Source organism: Canis lupus, chromosome X (genome assembly GCF_003254725.2).
Source record: "Canis lupus dingo isolate Sandy chromosome X, ASM325472v2, whole genome shotgun sequence".
Taxonomy (NCBI): domain Eukaryota; kingdom Metazoa; phylum Chordata; class Mammalia; order Carnivora; family Canidae; genus Canis; species Canis lupus.
Window position 1 is genome coordinate 55,922,642 of NC_064281.1, and position 24,781 is coordinate 55,947,422.

General features: G+C 45.3%; 1 protein-coding gene and 1 pseudogene across 1 annotated transcript in view; one reads left to right on the forward strand and one right to left on the reverse strand.

Annotated features, from left to right (window-relative positions):
• Nucleotides 1-24,781, forward strand: part of NHSL2 (NHS like 2) — a 249,592-nt gene that overhangs the window by 72,438 nt on the left and 152,373 nt on the right. The gene's annotated exons all lie outside the window — the stretch shown is intronic.
• On the reverse strand, nt 6,201-6,397 carry LOC112671960 (U4 spliceosomal RNA; annotated as a pseudogene).

Genomic DNA, 24,781 nt, shown 5'->3' on the forward strand with positions numbered 1-24,781 from the left:
ATGGGGTTACGATATAAGACATTTTAAACATAAATCCAATAGTTTGAGGTTTATCATCTAGGTACTGATGTTTTGCAGAGTAGCTGTTCTCCAGAATCAGGCATGAATCAGAAGGGGAAACAGCAGTAATTATGTGTAAAACGTTCTGATCCCTGGAGCAGCAGCAATAATCTCATCCCTGGGAACGACTCATGGTTATGTAGGGCCTACTCTGCTACTGATACAGCTATGGTTTTGAAATGTTATTTTAATTTTTTAATGGGAAAGCCCATCTTCAGTAAATATTGGCAAGAGCACAAAATAGGTCCTCACCTCTAGAAACATACAGGCTCTGTGTCCCCAAAATGCAGCAAAGCAGATTGTGATATTGCTGTGACTTTTAACTGCTGTCATGACCCCTTCCATTGCTAATAGGCAGGAAAATAATTTCTCTTCTCTCTGCCCTGCTTCCCCTCTCTGTGGTGTAGAATTTTGAACACTAGCCAGGCTGGGAAACTCTTATCTCAATGGAAAGTGTGATAAGGCTGTGCCACTAGGAGACATGTTTTCTTCTAAATTGACGCCCTCCTTTCACTTGTGTCTCTTCTTGGCCTACTCACTTGCTCGACAGAATGGTGAGTTTTATTTATTTATTTTTATTTTTTAAAATATATTTTTTATTTATTCATTCATGAGCAACACAGAGCAAGAGGCAGAGACATAGGCAGAGGGAGAAGCAGGTTCCCCTAGAGGAGCCCATTGTGGGACTTGATCCCAGGACTCTGGGATCAGGATCTGAACCAAAGGCAGATGCTCAACCACTGAGCCACCCAGGCATCCCAATGGTGAATTTTAAAGAAGCGTGGGACCCCAGAGAGAAAAGGCAGCCATGGCAGCTCTCACTGTTTTTCCTCCTTGTTCAGCCTGTGTGTGTCTTGATTCTGGGGAGCTACTGCTCCCTCATGCCCAGATCTGGCTACCTCCTGCCCTGGCTGGGGGACTGCAGGGCTGGAGGGGCAGATACCAACCTATCTGTTCCCAGGGGACACTCCCTCATTTGCTTTTGCAAAGGAAGTCCAGACGCATTGAGGAATGACTCCTCTGACCACATGGCCACCACCATAGCACCCTGGCCTGTTTCCTATCCCTCCCAAGTCCTCCAGTTTGCAGTTGCCATTATTCATGAATGCACTTTTACTGAGATATCTCACTGTTTAATTCTCTGTTCAGAGTACAACCTCTCTCCTCCACAGCCTCCTAGCACATCTGCAAAAAGACCTCAGCTTTTGCCAGAACCTTTGGATTTTAAAATACATTGCCTCCGCCGCCTCCACCTTTCTGTTCTTCTCTCTCTATCTCTCTCTCTCCCTAGCCCCTCTCTCCATCAATAAATGCCTGCAATTGCTTCCCTAAGAAGCCTGGACCCCATGATGCCCTCACTTCTCTTGACCTTTGTCCCTTCCTGTCATGCCAATTGTCATCCCAAGGCCTACTACTCCCTGCCCCCTTCCCCTAGCTGCTGTCTCTCCTTCTCTTGCCCCTGAGCTTTCTTTATATAGAGACAGCATTTTTTTTCTCCTCTCCCAAATCAGCTTCTTCCCCCTCTAAACCTCCCCACTGCCCATCCCCATTCCTCCCAGCATTCATGAGTTTGCCACCAGAAAATTCAGGGCTTGGTGGCTTTAGGTCCCCTTTTGGCCAGCCAGGTAAGGTGAAGGGGAGGAGTAGACTCCAGAGGGCCTTCAGGCATCTACTTCTGTCTCAAGAGTGAAGGTACTGCAGGGCCCCAGCCCACTGGTGCCCTATAAGAATGAGAACCCAGTGTTGCCAGAGTCTCTGCTTTGTTAAGAGAAGACAGAAATTTGGATATTTCAGTCCCAATTTAAAATGTTGACAACACTTCTTTTTTTTTCCCCTGAGAACATGGGGGGTACAAAACCCCACCCTATTTATGGGCTAGGCTCAAGCCTCCTACCTCCTGCCTTAACTCAATTGCCCAAATATAAAAGACTGTCTCCCTCACAGTCTGTACTGGTGCCTCCATTTTCCTGGCTTCCTCTCTTGGCTGACAGTAATGGCCTCCTAAATGGTCTCTGCTTTTTATTCTTCCCTCAAGTCTACCATGGACAGCATTGCTTGATTTAGCTACCTCAAAATAACAGAGCTTTTTGGTTGAAGGCATGGGCTGTGGGATCCAGCTGTAGAGAGTTAGCCCCAGGTCTGCAGTATGAGCTGTGTGGTCTCAGGGCAAGTTCATCTTTCTGAGTCTCAGTTTCCACATCTGCAAAATAGGAAAAATAGTGGTAGTGAGGATTTAGTAAAGAGCCATGCCTGACCTGGAAAAAGCACTCAATGCATGTTCATCACAATTGTGTCATCTCTTGTGTGAAGACCTTCAAGCTCCATTGCTTCTCAAATATAGTTTAGCCCCTTTGTCTGAGGCATTCAAGACCCTCTTGCTCTGGTCCTTAGCCCTCCTCCCCTCCACCTCTATACTATCTGAGCCAGATAGGACTTCTTGTCATTCCCCAAATATGTTTCTCTGTCTTATTCATTTTCCTCTCTCCCCTAAAGTCTCCGGAGACAGTACAGGGACTCAGTCTGTGCATAACCCTGGAGGAGGAGGGTGGAGCTGGGGGTGGGGGGTGGGGGGTGGGGGGCAAAGTAGCTGCTCTGATTATCCTTATTTCACAGAGGAGCAAACTGAGGCAAAGTGACCTGCCGCAAACCTGCCAGTCTAGATGTGGAGGAAGCAAGAGTTGAATCCAGATCTGTCTATCCTAAAGTCTGTTTGTTGTCTCTCCACTGTATCATAGAAAGGGAAAGATGCACAGGGACAAGAGGACAAGGAAGAGGCTTGAGATTTACTTTTCCCTCTGGAAAATCACAGGGCATTGCTCTTTCTCTATGATAAACCAGTAGGAAAGTGTGATACAAATGCATGACAAAGGTATCACGGTGGGTTAGGGCCCAAGTATGTTGGTACTTGTGCAAACTGCTGAAGTCAACCTAAGGGACTTTTAAAAATAGGTTGAAAACAACTTGCCATACAAAAAAGGGATTGGCTGGCTGCTTGAGGACGACAAGATAATATTATAGTCTAACTTATTTTGTAGCTGGTGTGGTTAAGCTCTCTCTACAAGCTTTGGCAAGATCACTTAAGCACAGCTATTAGGAGCCCCACATGGAGAGATAGACTGCCCAGGTTCAAATCTACGTCTTGCCCCTTATAATCTGTGTAACCCTATCTCATCTTCTCACCTATAGAATGAGGGATAATATAGCACCTCCCCCAAAGGAGGATTGTTGTGATTATTAAATTCAAAGGTCCATGAAAGCTCTCGGGATATTGCCTTGTACACAGAGTAAGTTATTTTATACACCTTACCTAGGAGCCCCTGGGTGGCTCAGTCAATTAAGCGTCTGCTTTCGGCTCAGGTCATGATCTTAGGGTCCTGGGAACAAGCCCTGTGTTGGGCTCCCCATTCAGCAGGGAGTCTGCTTCTCCCTCTACCCCTCCCCCCATCTTGTGCACTCTCTCACGCTCTCTCTCTCAAATAAATAAATAAATAAATAAATAAATAAATAAATAAATAAAATCTTTATATATATATATAGTAGCTAGTATTTGTCCTTCCAGAGCATGTGTGCTCATGCTAGGTGGCATTGGAAATTGATACCTCTTTCATGACCTGCTCTAGTAACTAAAACCATAGTCCCAATCATGGCACCACCTTTTTTTTTTTTCATGGCGCCACATTTTATTGGTAAACCTTTAAAATTTTTTCAGAGTGCTTCACTAGGAAGATGGTGGAAAGTATCTGAAATCTTAATGTAACTTTCAAAAAGGAAGTGACTTTACTTCTTTCTCCCTCCTCCTGTACTTATGTACTACTTATATTTTGTACAGCCTAGTAGTATAAGTGCACAGACTCTGGAGCCAGGTGGCCTCCGTTCCGATTCTGGCTTTGCCACTTACTCTCTGTGTGACCATGGGCAAGTTACCTAACCTCTCTTTGCCTCAGTTTTCTCATGTGTAAAATAGACATCATGACAGTGATCCCCCGGGTCCTGGGATCGAGCTTTGCATCAGGCTTCCCTGTTCTTCCGGGAGTCTGCTTCTCCCTCTCCCTCTGCCTCTTCTTCCCACTGGCTTGTGCTCGCTCCCTCTCTCTCTCCGCGCCCTCCCCCCCCCAATGAATAAATACAATATTTTTTAAAAAAGAAAGGAAACTAAGAAATCATCAGGTATCTCTTAAATTTTTCTTTTAGGTTTTCTTTACTAGCCATTTGTCAAGTGCCCACACATTCTCAGCCCCTGATTAGTGGGCTGTCCTTTACATGGGTATCTTGGACTGGTGTCAGATCCTCCCTTGGCTCTTCCAGCTGCTGCCCTTCAGTGCTTTATACCCAGCCCCAGCTCTGGAGTCCTCATTTGGTGCCAGGACTGTTTAGGACAGCTTCACAGATAATCCCCTTGGATTGCCAGTCCCCACAAACTACTATAGGTCTTTAACTTCACTCTCTATGGGATAGAAGAAAGAGATTTCCAAAATAGACATTTTACTCATTCTCATGTGGAGAAATAGAACGGCACCCCTACATCAGACTAGACGCTGCTGGTATATTCGGTACTCAATGCTGAGGTTATCACCCACTTTTCTGCCAGGTTGCTCCTGGCCCTGGCACTTTATTAGCCTACTTGGGATTGCATCCTGTGCAGCATCAAATGTTGTCAACAACCTGTGTTTATCTAGTCCTTCAACCAAAATATCTCAAACATATATTACATTCCACATTGTGTGTGTGTGTGTGTGTGTGTGTGTGTGTGTGTGTGTGTCTATGCTTTGGACACAAGTGGGCCTGAAACAAATCCTTACCCTGCCTCTTGCCAATTGTGCAATGAAGGACAAGTTAGTCCTTCTCACTTTTGTCAGCTGTGAAATGAGAATAGTACAAGGGTCTACCTTGTACTATTTGTTTCTTCCCCTGGGAATGTTCCACTCTGACTACAAAACCCCAGCCAGGAATAATATGAAAAGTCTGAGGTAGCACCCACATCCACCTCCTTAAGGACTGGCCCGTGATGTCACAGCTGCACCCCCATGTTCACAACAGCGTTATTTACAACAGCCAAGACATGAAAACAACCTCAATGTCCATCAGTGGACAGATGGGCAAAGAAGTTGTGAGATATACACACAAATGGAAAGTGATTCAACTGTAAAAAACAAACAAACAAACAAACAAAAACCGAGGGAATCTTACTGTTTGGGACAACATGGATGGACCTAGAAGGTATTATGCTAGGTGAGATAAGTCAGACATAGAAAGAAAGACATAGGCCATATGATCTCACTCAGATGTAGGTTCTCACCAGAGCAAAAAGATAAAAGCAAACCCAGACTTGCAGTTACCAGAGGCAGGGATAGAGGCTGGAAGTTGGAGGAAAGTGGTTGAAAGGCACAAACTTCCAGGTACAAGACATAGAAGGACTAGGGGCAGAATGTACAACACTGTGACTCTGGTAAACACTGCCCTGGCAGCCAGATGAAAGTTGTATGAGGGGGATCCCTGGGTGGCGCAGCGGTTTAGCGCCTGCCTTTGGCCCAGGGCGCGATCCTGGAGACCCGGGATCGAATCCCACGTCGGGCTCCCGGTGCATGGAGCCTGCTTCTCCCTCTGCCTGTGTCTCTGCCTGTGTCTCTGCCTCTCTCTCTCTCTCTGTGACTATCATAAATAAAAAATAAATAAATAAAAATAAAAAAAAAGAAAGTTGTACGAGTAAATCCCAAGAGTTCTCATCACAAGAAAGAAACTTCCCCTTTCTTTTTCTTTTCTTTTCTTTTCTTTCTTTTCTTTTCATTGGTATGTATATGAGACAATGGGTGTTAGCTGAATTTACTGTAGTGATCATTTCACAAAATATGTAAATCAAATCATCATGCTGTACACCTTAAATGTATATGGTGATGTATGCCAATTATTTCTAATAAAACTGGGAAAAAAACCCTACTCAGAGCCATGGCAGACTTGACAAAGAGAAAAGGGGTTATCAGAGATCATCAGGAGGTGTGTCAGTGCGTGTGTATTCCGTGGCTGTGTATGAACATTTGTGTGCACGTATGTGTGTGTGCTCACGTGCGTGTTTCAGAGTATTCTGGTCCTGGCCTGGCCCCAGGCAAAGCTGTCACAATAAGCAAACATTTCCAATTTTCTCTCTTCCTGAAGGTGAAAAACATTTAACTTGTTCTCCCTTGAATCAGTCTTTGCATTCCTATCGGGCACTACAGCTGTGGACAGATGAGGCATCATTGGCTTCTTTCTGGATAAATAAATACTGGGAAAAGTTTTCAATTAGCAATAATCGCGCCTCGGATAAACCTCATTGGCTACGATACTGCCACTGCGCAAAGCTGGATAAATAAATACTGAAGAGAAGAGCCACCAGGCAGCAGTATCAAACTATATGATGGAGAGTGGTGGGCTCCTTCTGGGATTGAAGTTGGCATAGATCTTACCACCCACTACTTCTTGAGGGCACAGCTGCAGAAGGGTGGAATTGTGTAGCCGTATGTGCCATATCCTGGCACATCAGTCAGCTAGAGTGAACCGCTCATCATACGGAAGAATCAGGATTGGGATGGATAGACCCTTCCCAGTGGAGAATGTGTTCTATAAAGGGCTTCTCAAGTTGGCCCATGCCCCAAGCCGCCCAAACTCCCATCTCTGCTCCCTTCCCAGGGAGCTTCTTTGAGCAACTGGCCTAGTCAAGTTTCTCCACCTCCCCCCTTTTTAAAAAAAAAATTGTTTTTATTTATTCATTAGAGACACACAGAGAGAGGCAGAGACACAGGCAGAGGGAGAAACAGGTTTCCTGCAAGAAGCCCGATGCAGGACTTGGTCCTAGAACCCCAGGACCATGCCTTGAACCAAAGTCAGACACTCAACTGCTGAGCCACCCAGGACCCCCAAGTTTCTCCCCCTTTTTAAGGAAGGCTTTGGTTTGCTTCAAAGGCAGGCTGTGAACTGCATGCAGGGAAGAGAGCTAAAACTGGACCATGTGGCAGCTGTGACGTCACAGGCCATTCCTTAAGGAGGTGGATGTGGGTGCTACCTCAGACTTTTCATATTATTCCTGGCTGGGGTTTTGTAGTCAGAGTGGAACATTCCCAGGGGAAGAAACAAACAGTACTCTGCAGGAATCCCGCTCCCAGTCCTGTTTTTGGGAAGCAACCAATTTTAGGGCTTTTCTTCCTATACCTACCCTCACTGCTCTAAATAAAGCACTTTCAATTTTATTTCTTTGTTTGCCAATTTTAGGAAATTACCCGTTGACTTCCTGATAAGCTGGTTGGGGATTTATCACAATTATATAACTGTGTCATCACTTTTTATCCCTTTATTGATTATTCTAGTAATAGAATGAATAATGTAATAAGAATAGTAATGTAATAGTAATACAGTAATACATAAATAGTAATGTAATAAGAAAAGTAATGTAACACTTTTACATTTTTGTATCATCAATTATTGGCTGTGTCTTTTGAATCCCCACTTGGTAAGATGAGATATTGGCATTCTTTCCTTTCCCCTCGGCTGTTCTCCCCACTTGCCCCTCTTACCAGGTCGTATTTTGGTACAACAGCTAGTCGTTACTGAAAAAAGACCTCATCTTCAAAGGCAGAAGAGATGAAACTAATTTTTATTGAACATGTATGACGTGCCAAGAACCATGCATGCATTGTCATGTGTAATCCTCATACTAACCCTAAAAGTATCCTAATTACAGCTTTACACCTGAGAAATCTGTGGTCAGACCATGCATCTGGTAGGAGGGCCAAGCTGAGAGTTGAAACAAAAGTTGGACTACAAAGCCCCGACTCTTTCTCCGGAGCCCCATGCATCCTTCAGCTTCGTGTTCGCCTGCAGCTTTTCAAGTCCACTTTCTGTGGCCAAGGCTTGGACTGGAAGTCTTCGTCCATTTTTGGAACCCCACAGTGGTTCTGGCTTGTTCCCTGATGCTGCACTCTCTTTCCAGAGGGAGGAAACAGGAGACTGGAGAGGGAATGGAAAGCAAATGGGCCATCCCTGTGGGGTGCGTGGGTCTAGTGGATCACCCAGATAGGCTTGATGGTTCAGTCACATGCCTGGCAGGCTCTCTCTACCTGGCTGTCCAAGCCTTTGGAAGCTGGCACGGAAGTCCCAGGTAGCCCCTGAGCTGCCACAGGAAATTATTTGACAGCATCATCAGGGCTCTTCCAGCCAGCATGCTGCCTTTGATAGGAGAAGCAAATACAGAATTTTGAAGGTTGTAGCTGACTCAGACCATTGCTCTGGCATTGCGGTCATAGACACATGTGGGAAATTCCCAAATTGACTTTCCCACAGAGTTGTTTTGGAGTGGGGGACAGAAAGAGGCTGGGGGTGGAGAATGTATTTTCGTTATTTATTTGATTAGTATTTGTTAAATTGTTGGACCATTTCAACTGGAAGCACCAAGTGGGATTTCCCCAGAGGTCACTTCCGGGCATATGGAAGAGTCGAGAGGTCAAGAGGCCCTGGCTCAATTTTCCATAGTGAGGAGAGAGAAGCTATAATAGCATACAACAGACGATCCCAGATTCTTTTCATTGGTCTTAAGGCTGCTGTCATAGAGAAATATTTGGACAGCTTCACCTATCCAATCTCCACCAACCCAGGTCCCCTGGTTTTTTTTTTTTCTCTCTGTTGGCATTCCAACCATCCACTGCATTTTGGAGTCATCTTAATTCTCTCCTCTTGCCTCTTGCCAAGCCATCTCCTTCCTTCTAGGCCCGTTTACGCACACACACATACAGAGGCACATACCCCTAGAAGCCCTACCCTGTTAATTTGCAGTGTCTTACACATTCAACCTTTGCCCTCTTTTCTGGATGACCCCCAGCCTCATGACCTCAGGTCTAGACTATTGGATGAGCCACTTTTTGCACTTCCAGTAACACCTCCCATCCCACTGGCCTGGCCCTCATCCATTGGGTCAGGACTGCTGGCTGAGTCTTCTGACAGATCAGCTTTCTGAGACCCACTCATAACTTTCCCAAGGCTTCTCTGCTGCTTTACAGCATGAAATCCAAGTGCCGGGGCTTGGCATTCAAGGGCTCACACTGCCTGCTGCCACCTCGATTTCCAGACTTAGTTATTGCCACTTCCTACTGAATTGAGACTTTCTTGAAGATGGGAGAACATTTCTGGCTCACTGCTGGGACCTCCGACAGCACAGGAAGATGCCTAGGAGGTTGTGGGGGTCACGACTTGTTTGCTGAAGGAATGAACCAGATGAGGACATCATGATTATGGGGCTCATCCTGCCAAATAGTCGGGGAGGGGCCTCTCTCACTGACTGGTTGGGTGACCTTGGATAAGTCCTTTCCTCTGGATTGCACAGCATCCCAACAGCAATCCCAAATGTACAATTCTTGGGCCCTATAAACCCTGAGGGCCTGCAGACATGCTTTGTTGGTCAGCATATTAAAATGATCCTAAATTCGGGGCACCTGGGTGACTCAGTCGGTTAAGCGGCTGCCATTAGCACAGGTCATGATCCCAGGATCCTGGGTCCAGCTTGCATTGGGCTCCCTGCTCAGTGGGGAGTCTGCTTCTCCCTCTCCCTCTATGTTCTCTCTCTCTCTCAAATAAATAAATAAATAAAAATATTTTTTAAAATTATCCTAAATGCCTTTTTATAACGTATGTGTGCCCTACTTCCCCAGCCCCTCCTCCATCTTCTCATACCTCCCCTCCTCTCTCATTTTCATTAGCTGCTTGGTGCCTAAAGGCATTTACATTTGCGACCCTTGGATTGGGTGGTGTTTATGCACCTTTCAACACTGGTGAGGGAGGGATTCTCTGAACTGCTTTGGAGTGAGAACTGTGAGTGCTTTGCTTAAGTGGTTTCCAATGTCATCTAACATATAGCAGCCAGGCCTGACTGGCTCCGCCCTCCTCAGATGGGCCGGCAAAGGACAGTGGTGTGTGCCATTAGTATTTCTGGCTTTGGCAGTCAACTGTAGAGGGAGATGTTATCCCATTGGAAGTGATTGTCTTCACACAGCCCAATACAAGTGGGGCCCATTTATAGCCTAGAAAGGACCAGGCACAGCATGCCCATTGGCAGCCAGCTGGGCATACACAGGGAGCATTGGTTGCAGGCACAAAGTATGAATTTAGCCCAAGTTGCCTGGCAGGGTCCTTTCCAGGACAAAGTGAATGTGGAGTGTGTGCTAGCAAGCATTTGCTCTCACCCTCTGCCTAGCTTTCAATGGCCTGGTCTGCATTGAGACTCCAGAAAAGCATGGGGTGAGCAGGGAAGATCAAGAATGGCATTCTCACCACCGGGTTCCTTTGTATTAGCTGGTCCCAGGGGCCACATGAGCTGCAGATCTGTCTGGCCACAGGCTGGCAAGGCCCGGCTCCCTGGGGGATGCTAGACAAACAGCTGAGGTTGGAAGGCACTGGCTTAGCTGGGACAGCACTTGAATCCCACATGTTTGGGCAGGATCTGGGTAAAAGGTACCGAGAGCTGGCCAGAGGGCTGCTGTGGGTGTGTGCCCATCTCTGGGTACAGTCATGGGGCAAAACCACCAGTGGCCTGTGGTGCCAAATGGCTGCCCCCAAGCTTAGCATGGAGGGTGTAGAGGGACCATTCAATTAGGGACATACATGGCAAATCCACCCCATCTGTAAGCTCCCATAGCCATCTGGGATGGGGATGGGGAGGATGAGGGAGGCAAAGAGGAGAAGACAGATACTGTTTCATGCGTCTGGAACAACTCTGGGGAGCTTCCTGGGGTGGAAGGGATTGATTCTATGCTGTCCCACTTCCCTGTTTCTGCCCCTTTCCTGCTCGGCAGCTTATGAATTCAGGGAGACATCATCCCTAGTACTGTTTGTTGAGGGCAAAGAGAATGGAGAAGGTACACTTTCCAAAGAAACTTTGTGGAACACATTTTGGAGCCTTCAAAACAGTTTTAGGGTGTGTGTATGTGTGTGTGTGTGTGTGTGTGTGTGTGTGGTTTCCTTTGCACTACTCCAACCAACTCTGGTCAGCAAAGTGTGGGTGAGACACTCAAGACTGTGGGGTCTGCAAGGGGAAGTACATATGCCTGTTTGTGGAAGTGGAAGCATGTATAGCTGCTGCAGGGCAGGAGAAGCTGGCTGCCCAGGCTCAGCTGCAGCCAGGAGCGAAGGCCGTACACATAGGATAACATGATATGGTGGATAGTGTGCCTGGGGGTGCATTGTGTGTTACACAGATGTCGGGGATGTGCCTTGGGGGTCTGTGTGGGTTTGTTGCAAGTTGAAACCAGGATGTTTTGGTAGCGACAGGAGCTGGCATGGAAGATGAGACTAGAGAGCCCCAGTGTCAGCTAGATGGGTAGAGGGTGGACTGCTTTCACTTTCATTCCCACATAGCCAGCTGAGCCTGTCCCTGGCCACACTTGACACGGTCTGAGGGACTCCATACCTGTCCTAACCGGCTTGCATATTCCAGCCGGAAGCCATGGAAGTCCACATGCTGAGTTGTGCCGTTTGTAGCAACTCAGTGCCTGCCTCCAACCCCCACCCCCACAGTGTCCTAGAAGCTCAGCTCCCTGTGCATACCAGGTCAAGGAGACAAGGCTGGGCTTTTGCTTGCAGACTCACACTTGTGTCTCCTGTTCCACCGGAGGCCTTGTCATCTTCATACAGTGAGGCTTCTTCCTGAAATGCAATCTCCTGCTGAGACAGAAGCCACAGAGGAGATTCTGGGGTTGCTGTGTTCTCTGTGTTTGGGGTCATTGGGAGCCAGGGCCAACCAAGCCCTGGCGTGGGCCCTGCAGCTGCTTCCTGCATGCTGCCCAACCCCTGCATCCCCTCCGAACAATGTGAGGAGAGCTCTTACACACCTAGGAGGATTTGAGGTAGAGATGATGGTCCCGTGATTGGCAGGCATTTGGGCCTTCATCTCCATGACTACTGACCAGTTGGCTTGCCCTGGCCATGTGGCTTACATGGGCATGTGGGCTCTGTCTGAATGAGCTAAGTTTGTTCTCCCCTTAGCAGTAGGAATTTTGGCCAGTGAGCGGACACTGGGGTTCCCTGACCAGAAGAAGCAAACTCATGCATGCAGGGCCACATTCCCTACCCTGCCTTTGGCAGATAACATGAGGATGAGAGTTAGCTAAGTGAAGGACAACTCATGGTGTAGCCGAACAGAACGCCTGTCTCCTCACGTTACTTTTGAAAACACTGTGCAGGCCAAAAAAAATGGCCAGACCAAGAGCATCTGCAAACCATATTTCAGCCTCCTTGGCTGCTAGTTTGTGACCAATGTGAGAAAAGAACTTTAGCTGCATGTCACTGAGAATTATTTTTGCCTGGTAAAATCTTCAATGACCTCCTGAACCCAGCTTAAAGGACATCTCTGTGATCCTCTCTGACTCCCTCATTGGGCCAAATGAATACTCCTGTGATCCTTTAGTATCTCTCTTATATGCCAGGGTTACAGAGATAAATGAGAAAAAAAATCTCTGCCCTTGAGGAGCAACTAGTCCAGTGTGGGGGGCTGGGTGGGTTGGGAGACCAGATAGAGACTCTATATGCAAATGTGCAAAGACTCAGAGTTTTTGGAGGGAGGCTCCCTCTGTGTGAGTGTGCAGAAGCTGAGGAAGGCAAGCTTCTGGTAAGAGGGAGTGGCTTGGCCAGATACTGGAGGAAGAAAGCAAAGTAGATGCAGCTGAGATAGTTTTTCCTAGCCGGCCTTTCCAAGCCTGGGGAAGCGCCCCCTCACCTCACCCCCACCCCAGCAGACCCTTGGAGTTTCGACTGTGGATGGCCTGCTCTGGCCCTGGTGAATGGCAATGTGACTGGCGTATAAGGAATGGGGGTGGGGTGTTGCTGGGAGTGGCAGGAAACAGTGGATCATTTGGGGCAGCAGGGACCATGCTAGGGATGTTGGTCTTTACCCCAGAGGTGGTATGAGCCAGCTGAGGCTTGGAGCAGAGGATTGATGCATCTGACCTTGGCTTTGGAAGGCCCACACGGGAGTCTGTGTGTGTGAGATGGACAGGAAGGGCAAGAGGCTGATAACAGGGAGGCTAGCCTAGGAGCTGAATCCCCAGTGCCTAGGCTTGTTCACTCTGTACCTGCTGAACCAGTGAGTGATTAGGTAAGATGGAATGTGTGGAGCTACTGCTTCTACTGTTCGTAGGGAATTCCATTTGCTCTGCCATGGCAGGCGAGCGGGTGGGGGATGGGCAGAGGTGGCTTTCACAGGCATCCACTTGGGTGCCTCATAGGCATCTCAAACTTGCCATGTTGAAAGCCATAGTCCTGACTATTCCCCTCCAAGCCTGCTGCTCCTGCAGTTTCCTCATCCCAACCAGTGGCATCCCCAACTTTCTAATTCTACAGAACTCAGACCTAGAAGTCATTCTTGACTCCCCTCTTTTTCTCATATTCCACTACTCCATTAGCATTATCATGTGGTTTTCACCTCCATAATATCCAGAATCAAGCCACTTGTTACCACCTTCATGGTCCATCCCACCATCATCTCTCCCCTGGATATTTGCAACAGCTTCCAATGAGGTCTCCCTATTATATCAAATTATTACACCTTGGATCCACTACAGTCTGCTCCCATCACAGCAATCAGAGTGATCCTGATGAAACGTGAGTCAGATCCTGTCCTGCCCCTGCCTTGAACCCTCCAATGGCTCTCTATTTCAGACCAAAAACCAAAGTCTTTACAGTGGCCCACAAAGCCCTTTATGATCTGCCCCCGCCCCCATGACCTGTCCTAACAGATGATCACTGTCCCTCATCCCTCTCACTCTGTTCCAGCCACTGGCCTCCTTGCTGTTCCCCGAACAGCTTCAGGGACTTTGCATTTGCTGTTCTCCCTGGCTGGATATCTTTATGGTTTACTCCCTCACTTCATTCAGATCTCAGCTCAAAGGTCACCTTCTTAATGAAGCCTTCTTTGACCAACCTGTTCTAAAACAGCACCCCAGCTCTGCTGGTCCCCTGACCCCCCCTACTGTTTCATTTTTCTCCAAACCAGACATCGCTTTCTAACTTACTACACTTCTACTCATTTATTTTATTTGTTATCTATCTCCCTCCACCAGAATGTAAACCTCATGAGAATGGGAATTTTTGTCTATTTTTGCCCATGCTGTATTCCTAGCACTTGGAAGAGTGCCTGGCATATAGTAGGCATTGACTAAGGACTAGCTGAATAAACAGGTAGACTGTGGGGACCAGTGAAATTGCCCTGGGTCATTTCTGGGCCATATGATCTGGGATTCTCAGCGGCAGATTGTAAATGGGAAACCAAGATCCCACCGGACTGTAGGAGTTAGCAGGTCTAGCTGGAGTGACCTTGGGCAAGTCCCTTCTGCTCATTGGTCCTCAGTTTGCTCATTTATAAGGTAGGAGATAGGATGTGATGATCTGTAAGGGGCAAGGTGAAAGCCTGGCCAACTGGGCTTGCCATTCAGGCCCCATGGGCATGAGAGCAGAGGTCCTCAACCCTGCCATCCTCTTTTTCTTCCCTGACCTCCTCCAACATGCCATCTTATTTTCAACCCATATGGATTAAAGCACCATGTTTTAGCTGTTCAGACAATGATCAGAGGAGGGAAATGGCTGCCCCTCAGCTGCATTCAACCAAGCCAGCTGGACTCTATGAAGTGTGCCTGGCTCTGGTTCAAAGGCCTGGTGCAGGGCAGAAGTCTATCAAAGACCAGCACCCCACTTTCCAGAGCAAAAACTTCTACCACACCTACTACCTAGGTGGGTCCATCTCTGGAACAATCCCATCTTCCCTCCCAAACCAAACTCTTCTACCTAGTCTAGTTGGGGCCTAGCATTTTTCAAGCATTTCTCACTCAAAGTCTTAGTTCTTACAATGACAATGCAAAGCAGGCATTCTGAGACCCATTTTTTTCAGAGAACACTGGGTCTTGGAGGGGATAAGGAGTTTGCCCAAGGTCTCACACCCCTTCTCTGTCTGCAAGACTCACTTGGAAATCTGCTGACCAAGGTCTGGGAGACTCATTTGTGTGGTTGTTGCTGTGAAAGAGTCAGAAGGGAGGATACTCGGTTCTTCCTTCTGCTCCATCTAGGCCACAGGTGGAGCCCAAGGGACAGAAAACAAGCCAGCCCAGATGGAAGTCATCACTCTCCCACCAGCTCCCTGAGGGTTGAGCAGAAGGAAGGCGCCTTCCCCGCCTAGCCCTGCCAGGAATTTGGGTGTCCTGAGACTGAGACCAGTGAGCAATGGGGGTGGTGTGTGTGTGTGTGGGGGGGGGGGATACTCCATGTGATAAACTACTTTCCTTTCTCATTCCAAAGATCAGAGAGCACTTGGTGAGCTGTGCTTTGTTTCAATGGAAACAAAACAAGAAAATCTCAGTGGAGGTTGGCCAAATTTTCCTTTGTCCTCTAAGGCTGAAAGGCTAAATGGGAGCACTAGGCTAGAGGTGGGGGGAGGCGGGGGAGAGCAGGGCCCCTATAAGGCAACAGATCAGTAGAAGGGGGACCAGGACGGATTCTAGCAAAATATATGTGTGTGTGTGTGTGATGTGCGAAATTCAGAGTGCTTCTCTTGGAACTGGAAATATATATATATAAAGAGTGAAGTTTGTGCTGGCTGGAAGGCCTTGCAGTCCCCTTCATGCAGCCTTACTCCACATGAGTCAGCTAAATCCAGGTAGTCTCCAGCAAGGGGCTGCAGCAGGACCCTGGAGACATAGCACAGCTAGTACTCTCCTGGCCCAAGAAGCACCAAAGGCACCTCTGGGCTCAGTACTTTCCATTCAGCCTCAGAGCCCCCAGCCCAGTCTTTCCTGCCCCTACAACATACCATGCTCCCACCCAGAATAATAGGAACTTGAGATTGTCAAAGTTATCCAAAGTTTGTCAGGCACTTCCCTATATCAGCTCTTCAGGAGACAGGGTAGCTTATTGGTTAAGAATGCAGTCTCAGGGGCACCTGGGTGGCTCAGTGGTTGAGCATCTGCCTTTGGCTCAGGTTGTGATCCCGGGGTCCTGGGATCGAGCCCTTCATCGGACTCCCTGCTCAATGGGGGGCCCGTTTCTCCCTCTGCCTCACCCCAGCTTGTGCTCTCTCTCAAATAAATAAATAAATAAAATCTTTTTAAAAAATGGGAATAGTCACAAGATCTACATCTTTGCGTTGTTTTTAAATTAAATGAGCTAGGGACACCTGGGTGGCTCGGTGGTTAGGTATCTGCCTTCGGGTCAGGGTGTGATCCCAGAGTCCCGAGATCGAGTCCTGCGTCGGGCTCCCTGCGTGGAGCCTGCTTCTCCCTCTGCCTGTGTCTCTATTTGTCTCTCATGAATAAATAGATAAATCTTTTTAAAAATCAAATGAATTAATATTTAAATTCCCAAGCAAAAGATTTTCGTCTTATATTACTGCCATATTCCTCAGGCCTAAACCGTGCCTGGCACCTAGTAGAGACTCAGCGACTATTGATTATATATAAAGTGCTTAGAATGGGAACTGGTCCTTGGCAAGTGCGACACTGCTGGTTGTTGTTATTCACACTCTCACAACAGTTCCAAGAGGGGCACTCAGAATTTCACACATGGCAGTTTTCTTCTATGTAAGGTTCAAGTTCTGAGTCAAGGCAACAGATTAAAAATCAAGGGAGGGGATCCCTGGGTGGTTCAGTGGTTTGGCGCCTGCCTTCGGCCCAGGGTGTGATCCTGGGGTCCTGGGATCGAGTCCCACATCAGGCTCCCTGCATGGAGCCTGCTTCTTCCTCTGCCTGTGTCTCTGCCCCCTGCCCCAAGTCTCTCATAGGTAAATAAATAAAATCTTTAAAAAAAAATCAAGGGAGACAGTTTGGGCCACGGAGAGTCATGAATGCAGTTCTCAGATCTGAGCAATAGTATCCACCCTCCCATTCATTCATTCATTCATTCATTCCCCTGTCCATTACACAAATATTGCCCCAATGGTCCTATAGGCCAGGCCCTGGGCTGCAAGCTGGGGGGATATGGATGACGAGACAGATAAGGCTTCTGCATTTGAGGAGCTGAGATTCTAGTGGAAGGAGACAGGCCAAAGCAAGTCAATATTTAGATATTTTCAAATAGTAATAAATGCTGTGGAAAAAAATAATGTAGTATCATGAGCTAGAGAATAGCTGAGGGGTACATGTTGTGGGGCTAAGTGACATAGCAGCTCTTCTGGGGGGTCTTGGTCTCAAATCAAGGGCCCTTGCCTTGAGTTGGTCTTCAATGTCTTACATCACTTCATCCTGCAAGCATTTTTGTGCTGTTTGCCCAAGGCTGGGGTCCACTGCCAAGTGTAGCTCCCAAGGGGTCTGTACATGGGGGTCTGGGTGTGAGGGGCTGGAGAGAAGGGGCTGTGTTCATGTACTGCCAAGTAGGAAGCTTCTGGCTTCGGTTGTCCTCTGGCAAAGCTGTTAGTTACACTGGGTGAAATGATGGTAGCGGCCTGGAAGCTTCCCTGAGGTCCTTCTGCACTCTCAGGGAGGAGGCAGCTGGCTAGCGTTCCCATGCCTCACGCTGGTTCATGGTGTCACCTTCACCTGCTCAAACACCAGCCAGGCACTATCTCATGCCATCATAATTCTAGTCACACTTGAGTGTCCTTAATTCATTACATGTTTGGGCATCTCCAGAGCCCAGGACAGAATTGTCACCTAATGAATGCTTAGCAAATAAAAGAATAAATGGGTGACTATTTTTCCTCTTCTTCATCTGCCTGGCTCATTCCCCTTCACGCATCAAGACGCAGTTCATACATCATCTTATCTCCTTGCTTACCTTACTTTAATTAACTGTTAAAAAATGTTAAACTGTATACACCTAAGGGGCTCTTGCACATCCTTTACTTCCTCTTTGAAGCCTTTCTTGACCTCCCTAGGCATGGTCGGTCCCTCCCATCTGAGAGCTCCAGCACATTCTATTCCCCAACCATAGCCTTGATCACTCTAGGAGTATTGTCTGCCTCTGTTGTGTCATATCCCTGCCTATAATTTTCTCAGTGGCAAGGACTGTTTTGGTCATCTCCACATCCCCAGCACTAGCCCCTAGAGGGCGCTCAATAAATATTTGTGGAATTAATGGGGAAAAAAACCTCCAAACAATGAATGAATTGTCAATGTTGTTTAGAGTGTCCTAGATAGTGGTGTGGAGCTGGAACTGGCTTGTTGTGGCTCGTGGGAGCCAATTGTTAAATATTTAGGAACTTTGTTGAGTCAATGGTTAAACACAGCCATCATTAAAAATTAAAATATATGAGACAACAGAAGACAAACTGAAATTGAGGGACTTTTTTTTATCAAATAAATGACCAACTCAATGCAATATAGGATCCTAGAACAGAAAAAAAGGCTTTAGGAAAAGACTTGTGAAATTCAAATAAATTTTGTACTTTAGTTAATAATGTACCAAGGTTAATTTCTCTGTTTTGAAAAATGTCTTGTAATTATGTAGGATGTCACCATAAGGGGAAGCTGGGTGAAGGGTATGGGGACCTCTCTGTACTGCCCTTGCAACTCTTCCGTAAGTCTCAAATCATCTCAAATTATTAAGCAAAAATGTTAAATTATATAAACCTCCAGCTAAATGAATTATATTGAAAAGAATAATAAATATTATTTGGACTCAGATAATTCATTTACTTTGATTCTTCCCAATTAGTTTACTTCCTAATTAGTTTACCATGATCTATGACCTTTGGCTGATTCATCTCCATTACATCTGAATGATATGCGTCTTTGCCCTCTCCGTGTTTGGTAATGTCACATAAGGTAGCTTAAAATAGGTCATAGTGAAAGTATTTATATCATGGAAATTTGAGAATGCTGCAAATCAGGGTTTGGATTCTTGTTTTGTTCACTGTACTCTAGACTTCAGAAAGTGATGGTGAAGATATTAATAATGTACTTTTTAAAGTATAATAATATTGTTTTTAACACACTTTTAAGTTGTGTGTAAAAGTAAGTGTGTGTTACTTTGTGAATAATACACACCAAAAATGAGGAAGTATGCTTCCAGTATGTGGAAACTATTATCTGATTCAGCAAAAAAGTTTTTCAAATCGTTGATGAATTTGTCCAGTTCCAACACTGCTTCATTGTTTTCCTTCTTACTCATTAACATAAATGAAAATATCAACTACCATTCATGTAGGAACTACACTTGGTCTTCTATTGTAACTGTAGTTTGGCAATGGATATAAGAATTCAGCAAAATCAATGAAAGCATTATGTGAAAATCAATCGGCTATATGGAATTTGCAATAAAGAGTGTTATACATTTCATTGTTATTCATAAATTCTATGCTGCATGTTCTTATATAGTAAATAAATAAATAGGCATTCTTTTTTGAGAGCTAGTTGCTAACCATTTACCAAAACACCATTAGTCCCAAATATTAATCAGTGTTTCTGCAAATGCACTGATTGGAAAGAAAAGAACATTGCCGGCACCTTCTCTGTGCAAGGCTGCTGTGCTCTCTGTTCATCATCTCAGTTGCTTTTCATCTCAACTATGTGAAGTGCAAATATTATGACACCATTTATGAAGATATTGAGGCTCAGAGAGGTCAAATGACTGGACTAAGGTCAAGTCATTGGCCTATAGGAGAGCCAGGATTAAGCCAAGTCCTACATCCATCTGAATCCAAAGCTCATTGTATTAGTTTCCTATTGCTGTTGTAACATGCTACCTCAAATTTAGTGGCTTAAAGCAACACAAATTTCTTATCTTACCGTTCTGGAGGTCACAACTCTGAAATGGGTGTCATTGGACTAAAATCAAGGTGTTGGCAGGGCTGCATTCTTTCTGGAGGTTCAAGGGAGAAATCTGCTTCCTTGCCCTTCTCAGCTTCTAGACACTGCCTGCAGGGCTTGGCTTTTGTCTCCTCCCATCTTCAAAACCAGTGGTGGCCATATAATGTTTGTCCTTCTCCGATTGACTTATTTCACTCAGCGTAATACCCTCCAGTTCCATCCACATTGAAGCAAATGGTGGGTATTTGTCATTTCTAATGGCTGAGTAATATTCCATTGTATACATAGACCACAGAACATGAAGACTCCTAACTCTGGGAAACGAACTAGGGGTGGTGGAAGGGGAGGAGGGCGGGGGGTGGGGGTGAATGGGTGACAGGCACTGAGGGGGGCACTTGACGGGATGAGCACTGGGTGTTATTCTGTATGTTGGCAAATTGAACACCAAGAGAAAATAAATTTATTATTAAAAAAACAAAAACAAAAACAAAACCAGTGGTTGCTGGTCGAGTCTTTCTCACGTCCCAGTCCTCTGACCCTCCTTTGGCATCACATCTCCTTAGCTAACTCTGCTTGTCTTACCTCCCTTTTATAAAGACCCTTATACATTGTTTGTGACATTGAGCCCACGTGGAAAGTGCAGGTTACTCTCCTCATCTCAAGGTCAGCTGATAAGCAACTTCAATTCCATCTGCAAACCCTTTTTTCCAAACTTTGCCACTTAACAAAACATATTCATAGGTTCTGGGGATTTAGGATATGGACGACTTTGGGGAGCCATAGTTCTGCCTACCATACTTGTGCTTTCTCCATGACACTTACCTACCTTGTTTCTTGTTCTAGAGGTTGCATGATCCGCGCAAGACTGACATTGTTCTCCCTGACACCTGCATGCCACATATCCTGTGTGCTCCACTTTGGGGTTAAGATACCTTCTTTCCTTCAGTTAATCCCTCCAGCCTGCCAGAGAGCTCTGGGGTGGGGGGATGGCTTCTAGTCCCTGGGGTTTTTAATCCTGGACATATATTTTTCCTGTGCTTTTACTGAGGTCTCACTTTCTGGCCATCACCCAGGATCACACCTTATATATTTGTTCATCTCCCAGTTCTTTACATTACTGTATTCTAGAAAAGTCCATGGACTTACCTAAAATGTTCCTTTTCTATGCCTGCTGATGAAGCATCCGTCTATCTGTGTTTTTTTTTTAATTTTTTTTTATTTATTTGTGATAGTCACAGAGAGAGAAAGAGAATGAGGCAGAGACACAGGTAGAGGGAGAAGCAGGCTCCATGCACCGGGAGCCCGACGTGGGATTCGATCCCGGGTCTCCAGGATCGCGCCCTGGGCCAAAGGCAGGCGCCAAACCGCTGCGCCACCCAGGGATCCCTATCTGTGTTTAATATTGCTCTCTGACAGGATTTCCAGAATCAGACTCTAAGAAGTCATCCCTTACCTTCCCTAGTTTACTCCACCCTGAGATCTCAGACAAGAAACCTCCTCCACATTGACACCAGCCAATGGCCAGGAGCTGTCCCCCCTCCCCACTCCTGAAGCCTTTATAACAGCCAGAAGCATGTTGCCTCCGAGTTAGACCACAACCTTCTTATCTCCACCCCTCCATCCTTGACAAAAACTTTGGCCCCTCCCTTCTGCCTATCAGGTTCACACCCACTTGGGGCCCTGTCTGAATCCTGCCACCTTGAGGAAAAATTTCCAGATTATACCATCCCAAGGGGCTCTTGTCCTCGTCTGAGCACCTACAGAACTTATTGTGGGTAACACTTATTTTGACACTTTATAAGCTACCATTATGGAGAGGCCTCAAACTTGTGGCTGGTGGGCTGAGTAGCACCCACGGGTATGTTTCATCTGTTTGATCTGCACATGGTTTGCTACTGGGCATGGAGCCCAAAGTGGGGCTTGAACTCACAACCCTGAGATCAGGACCTGAGCTGAGATCAAGAGTCAGATGCTTAAGTGACTGAGCCATCCAGACACCTCAGGTGGTTTGTTACTTAAAAATTATTTGCTAACATGGCAATCGGTAATATTTCCATACAATCTGGATTTCTGGCTACTTTGAAAAATAGAAAAGTCTGGTAATACTGGCTCTGCATTCCCACTGGATGGTAATTAGCTGGATTGGAGTGGTGGCTTCCCCTTTAGATGGAGTATGTGCTGTCTAGCTCACCACAGTACCCCCCCACACACACACACATACACATATTCCCATTATTGCATTTAGTCTAGCCTCCTTCACTCATCTATAGTACTTGAGTGGCTCCTAAAGGCATTCTGAAATATACCATGCCTGCACAAATGTCCAGCTATATCACAGTCTCTTGGAGGAAAGAAACTTTATTTACTTATGTTGCGTTTCTTTTTTTTATCATTTTCTTTTTCATCATGATAAATGTATTCTTTTATCCTCATCATCTATTCCCACATTCCCCCCCCAACCTCCCCTCTGGTAACCATCAGTTTATTCTCTATAGTTGAGTCTGTTTCTTGGTTCGTCTCTCTTTCTCTCTTTTTTCCCTTTACTCATTTGTTTTATTTCTTAAATTCCAAATATGAGTGAGATCATATTTGTCTCCCTCTGACTGACTTATTTCACTTGGCATAATACCCTCTAATTCCATCCATGTCATTGCAAATGGCAAGATCTCATTCTTTTTATGGCTGAGTAATATTCCATTGCATATATATACCACATCTTCTTTATCCATTCATCAATCAATGGACACTTGGGCTGCTTTCATCATTTTGCTAGTGTAAATAATGCTACAGTAAACATCAGGATGCATGTATCTCTTTGGATTAGTGTTTGTGCATTTTTTGGGTAAATACCCAGTAGTGCAATTACTAAATTGTAGGATAGTTCCAGTTTTAACATTTTAAGGAATCTCCACATTGTTTTTCACAGTGGATGCTCCAGTTGGAATACACACCAACAGTGCACGAGGGTTCCTCTTTCTCTACATCCTTGCCAACACTAATTGTTCCTGTGTTGTTGATTTTAGCCATTCTGACAGGTGTGAGGTGATATCTCATTGTAGTTTTGATTTGCATTTCCTTGATGATGAGTGATGTTAAGCATCTTTTCATGTGTCTGTTAGCCATCTGGATGTCTTCTTTGGAGAAATGTCTGTTCATGTCTTCTGTCCATTTTTAAATTGGATTATTTGATTTTGGGGGGGTATTGAGTTGTGTCAGTTCTTTATATGTTTTGGATACTAACCCTTTATCGGCTATGGGACTTGCAAATATCTCCTCCCATTCCATAGGTTGTCTTTTAGTTTTGTTGATTCTTTCCCTCTCTGTGCAGAAACTTTTTATTTTAATGTAGTCCCAATAGTTTATTTTTGCTTTTATTTCCCTTGCCTCAGGAGACATATCTAGAAAAATTTTACTATGGCCAAAGCCAGAGAGATTACTGCCTGTTGCCTCTTCAAGAATTTTTATGGTTTCAGGTCTCACATTTAGGTCTTTAATCCATTTTGAGATTATTTTTTGTGTATGATGAAAAAAGGTGGTCTAGTTTTATTCTTTTGCATATATCCTGTGACTTTACTGAATTTTCATATCAGTTCTAGTAGTTTTTTGGTGGAATCTTTAGGGTTTTCTATATAGAGTATTATGTCATTTGCAAATATGAGAGTTTTACTTCTTTCTTATCAATTTGGATGTCTTTCATTTCTTTGTGTTGTCTGATTACTGTGGCTAATACTTCCAGTACTTTGTTGAAAAAAGTGGTGAGAGTGGAAATCCCTGTCTTGTTCTTGACCTTGGGGGAAAAGCTCTCAGTTTTTCACCATTGAATATGATGTTGGCTGTGGGTTTTTCATATAAGGCCTTTATCATGTTGAGGCATGCTCCCTCTAAACTTACTTTGTTGGGGCACCTGGGTAGCTCAGCAGTTGAGTGTCTGCCTTTGGCTCAGGTCGTGATCCCAGGGGTCCTGGGATTGAGTCTCACAATGGGTCCCACAACGGGCTCCTGCGAGGGGTCTGCTTCTCCCTCTGCCTATGTCTCTGCCTCTCTCTGTGTCTCTCATGAATAAATTAATAAAAATCTTAAAAAACATAAAATAAATATACTTTGTTGAAGGTTTTTATCATGAATCACCATTGTGCTTTGTCAGATGCTTTCTCTGCATCTATTAAAATGATTGTATGGTTCCCATCTTTTCTCTTATTGATGCAATGTATCATGTTGATTATTTTGTGAATATTGAACCACTCTTGAAACCCAGAATAAATCCCACTTAATCATGGTGAATGATTTTTTTAACGTATTGTTTGATTCGGTTTGTTGATATTTTGTTGAGGAGTTTTGCATCCATGTTCATGAGAGATATTGGCTTGTATTTGTCTTTTTATTGCGATGTCTTTATCTGGTTTTGGTATCAGGATGGTACTGGCCACATAGGAATGATCTTGGAAGTTTTCCTTCCTCTTGTATTTTTTGGAATATTTTGAGAAGAATAGATATTCACTCTTCTATAAATGTTTGGTAGAATTCACCTGTGAAACCATCTATCTGGTCCTGGACTTTGGTTTGTTGGAAGTTTTTGGATTACTGATTCAATTTCATTGCTGGAAATTGATCTGTTCAAAATTTCTGTTTCTTCCTGCTTTAGTTTTGGTAGGTTATAGGTTGCTAGGAATTTATTAATTTCTCCTAAGATGTCCAGTTTGTTGGCATATAGGCTTTTTCATAATATTCTGTTACAATTGTTTCTATTTCGTGGTGTTGGTTGTTATTTTTCCTCTTTCTTTTTTTTAAAGATGTTATTTATTTATTTTTTAAGATTTATTTATTTATTTATTCATAGAGACAGAGAGAGAGAGAGAGAGAGAGAGGCAGAGACACAGGCAGAGGGAGAAGCAGGCTCCATGCAGAGAGCCTGACATGGGACTCGATCCTAGGTCTCCAGGATCACACCCTGGGCTGCAGGCGGCGCTAAACCGCTGCCC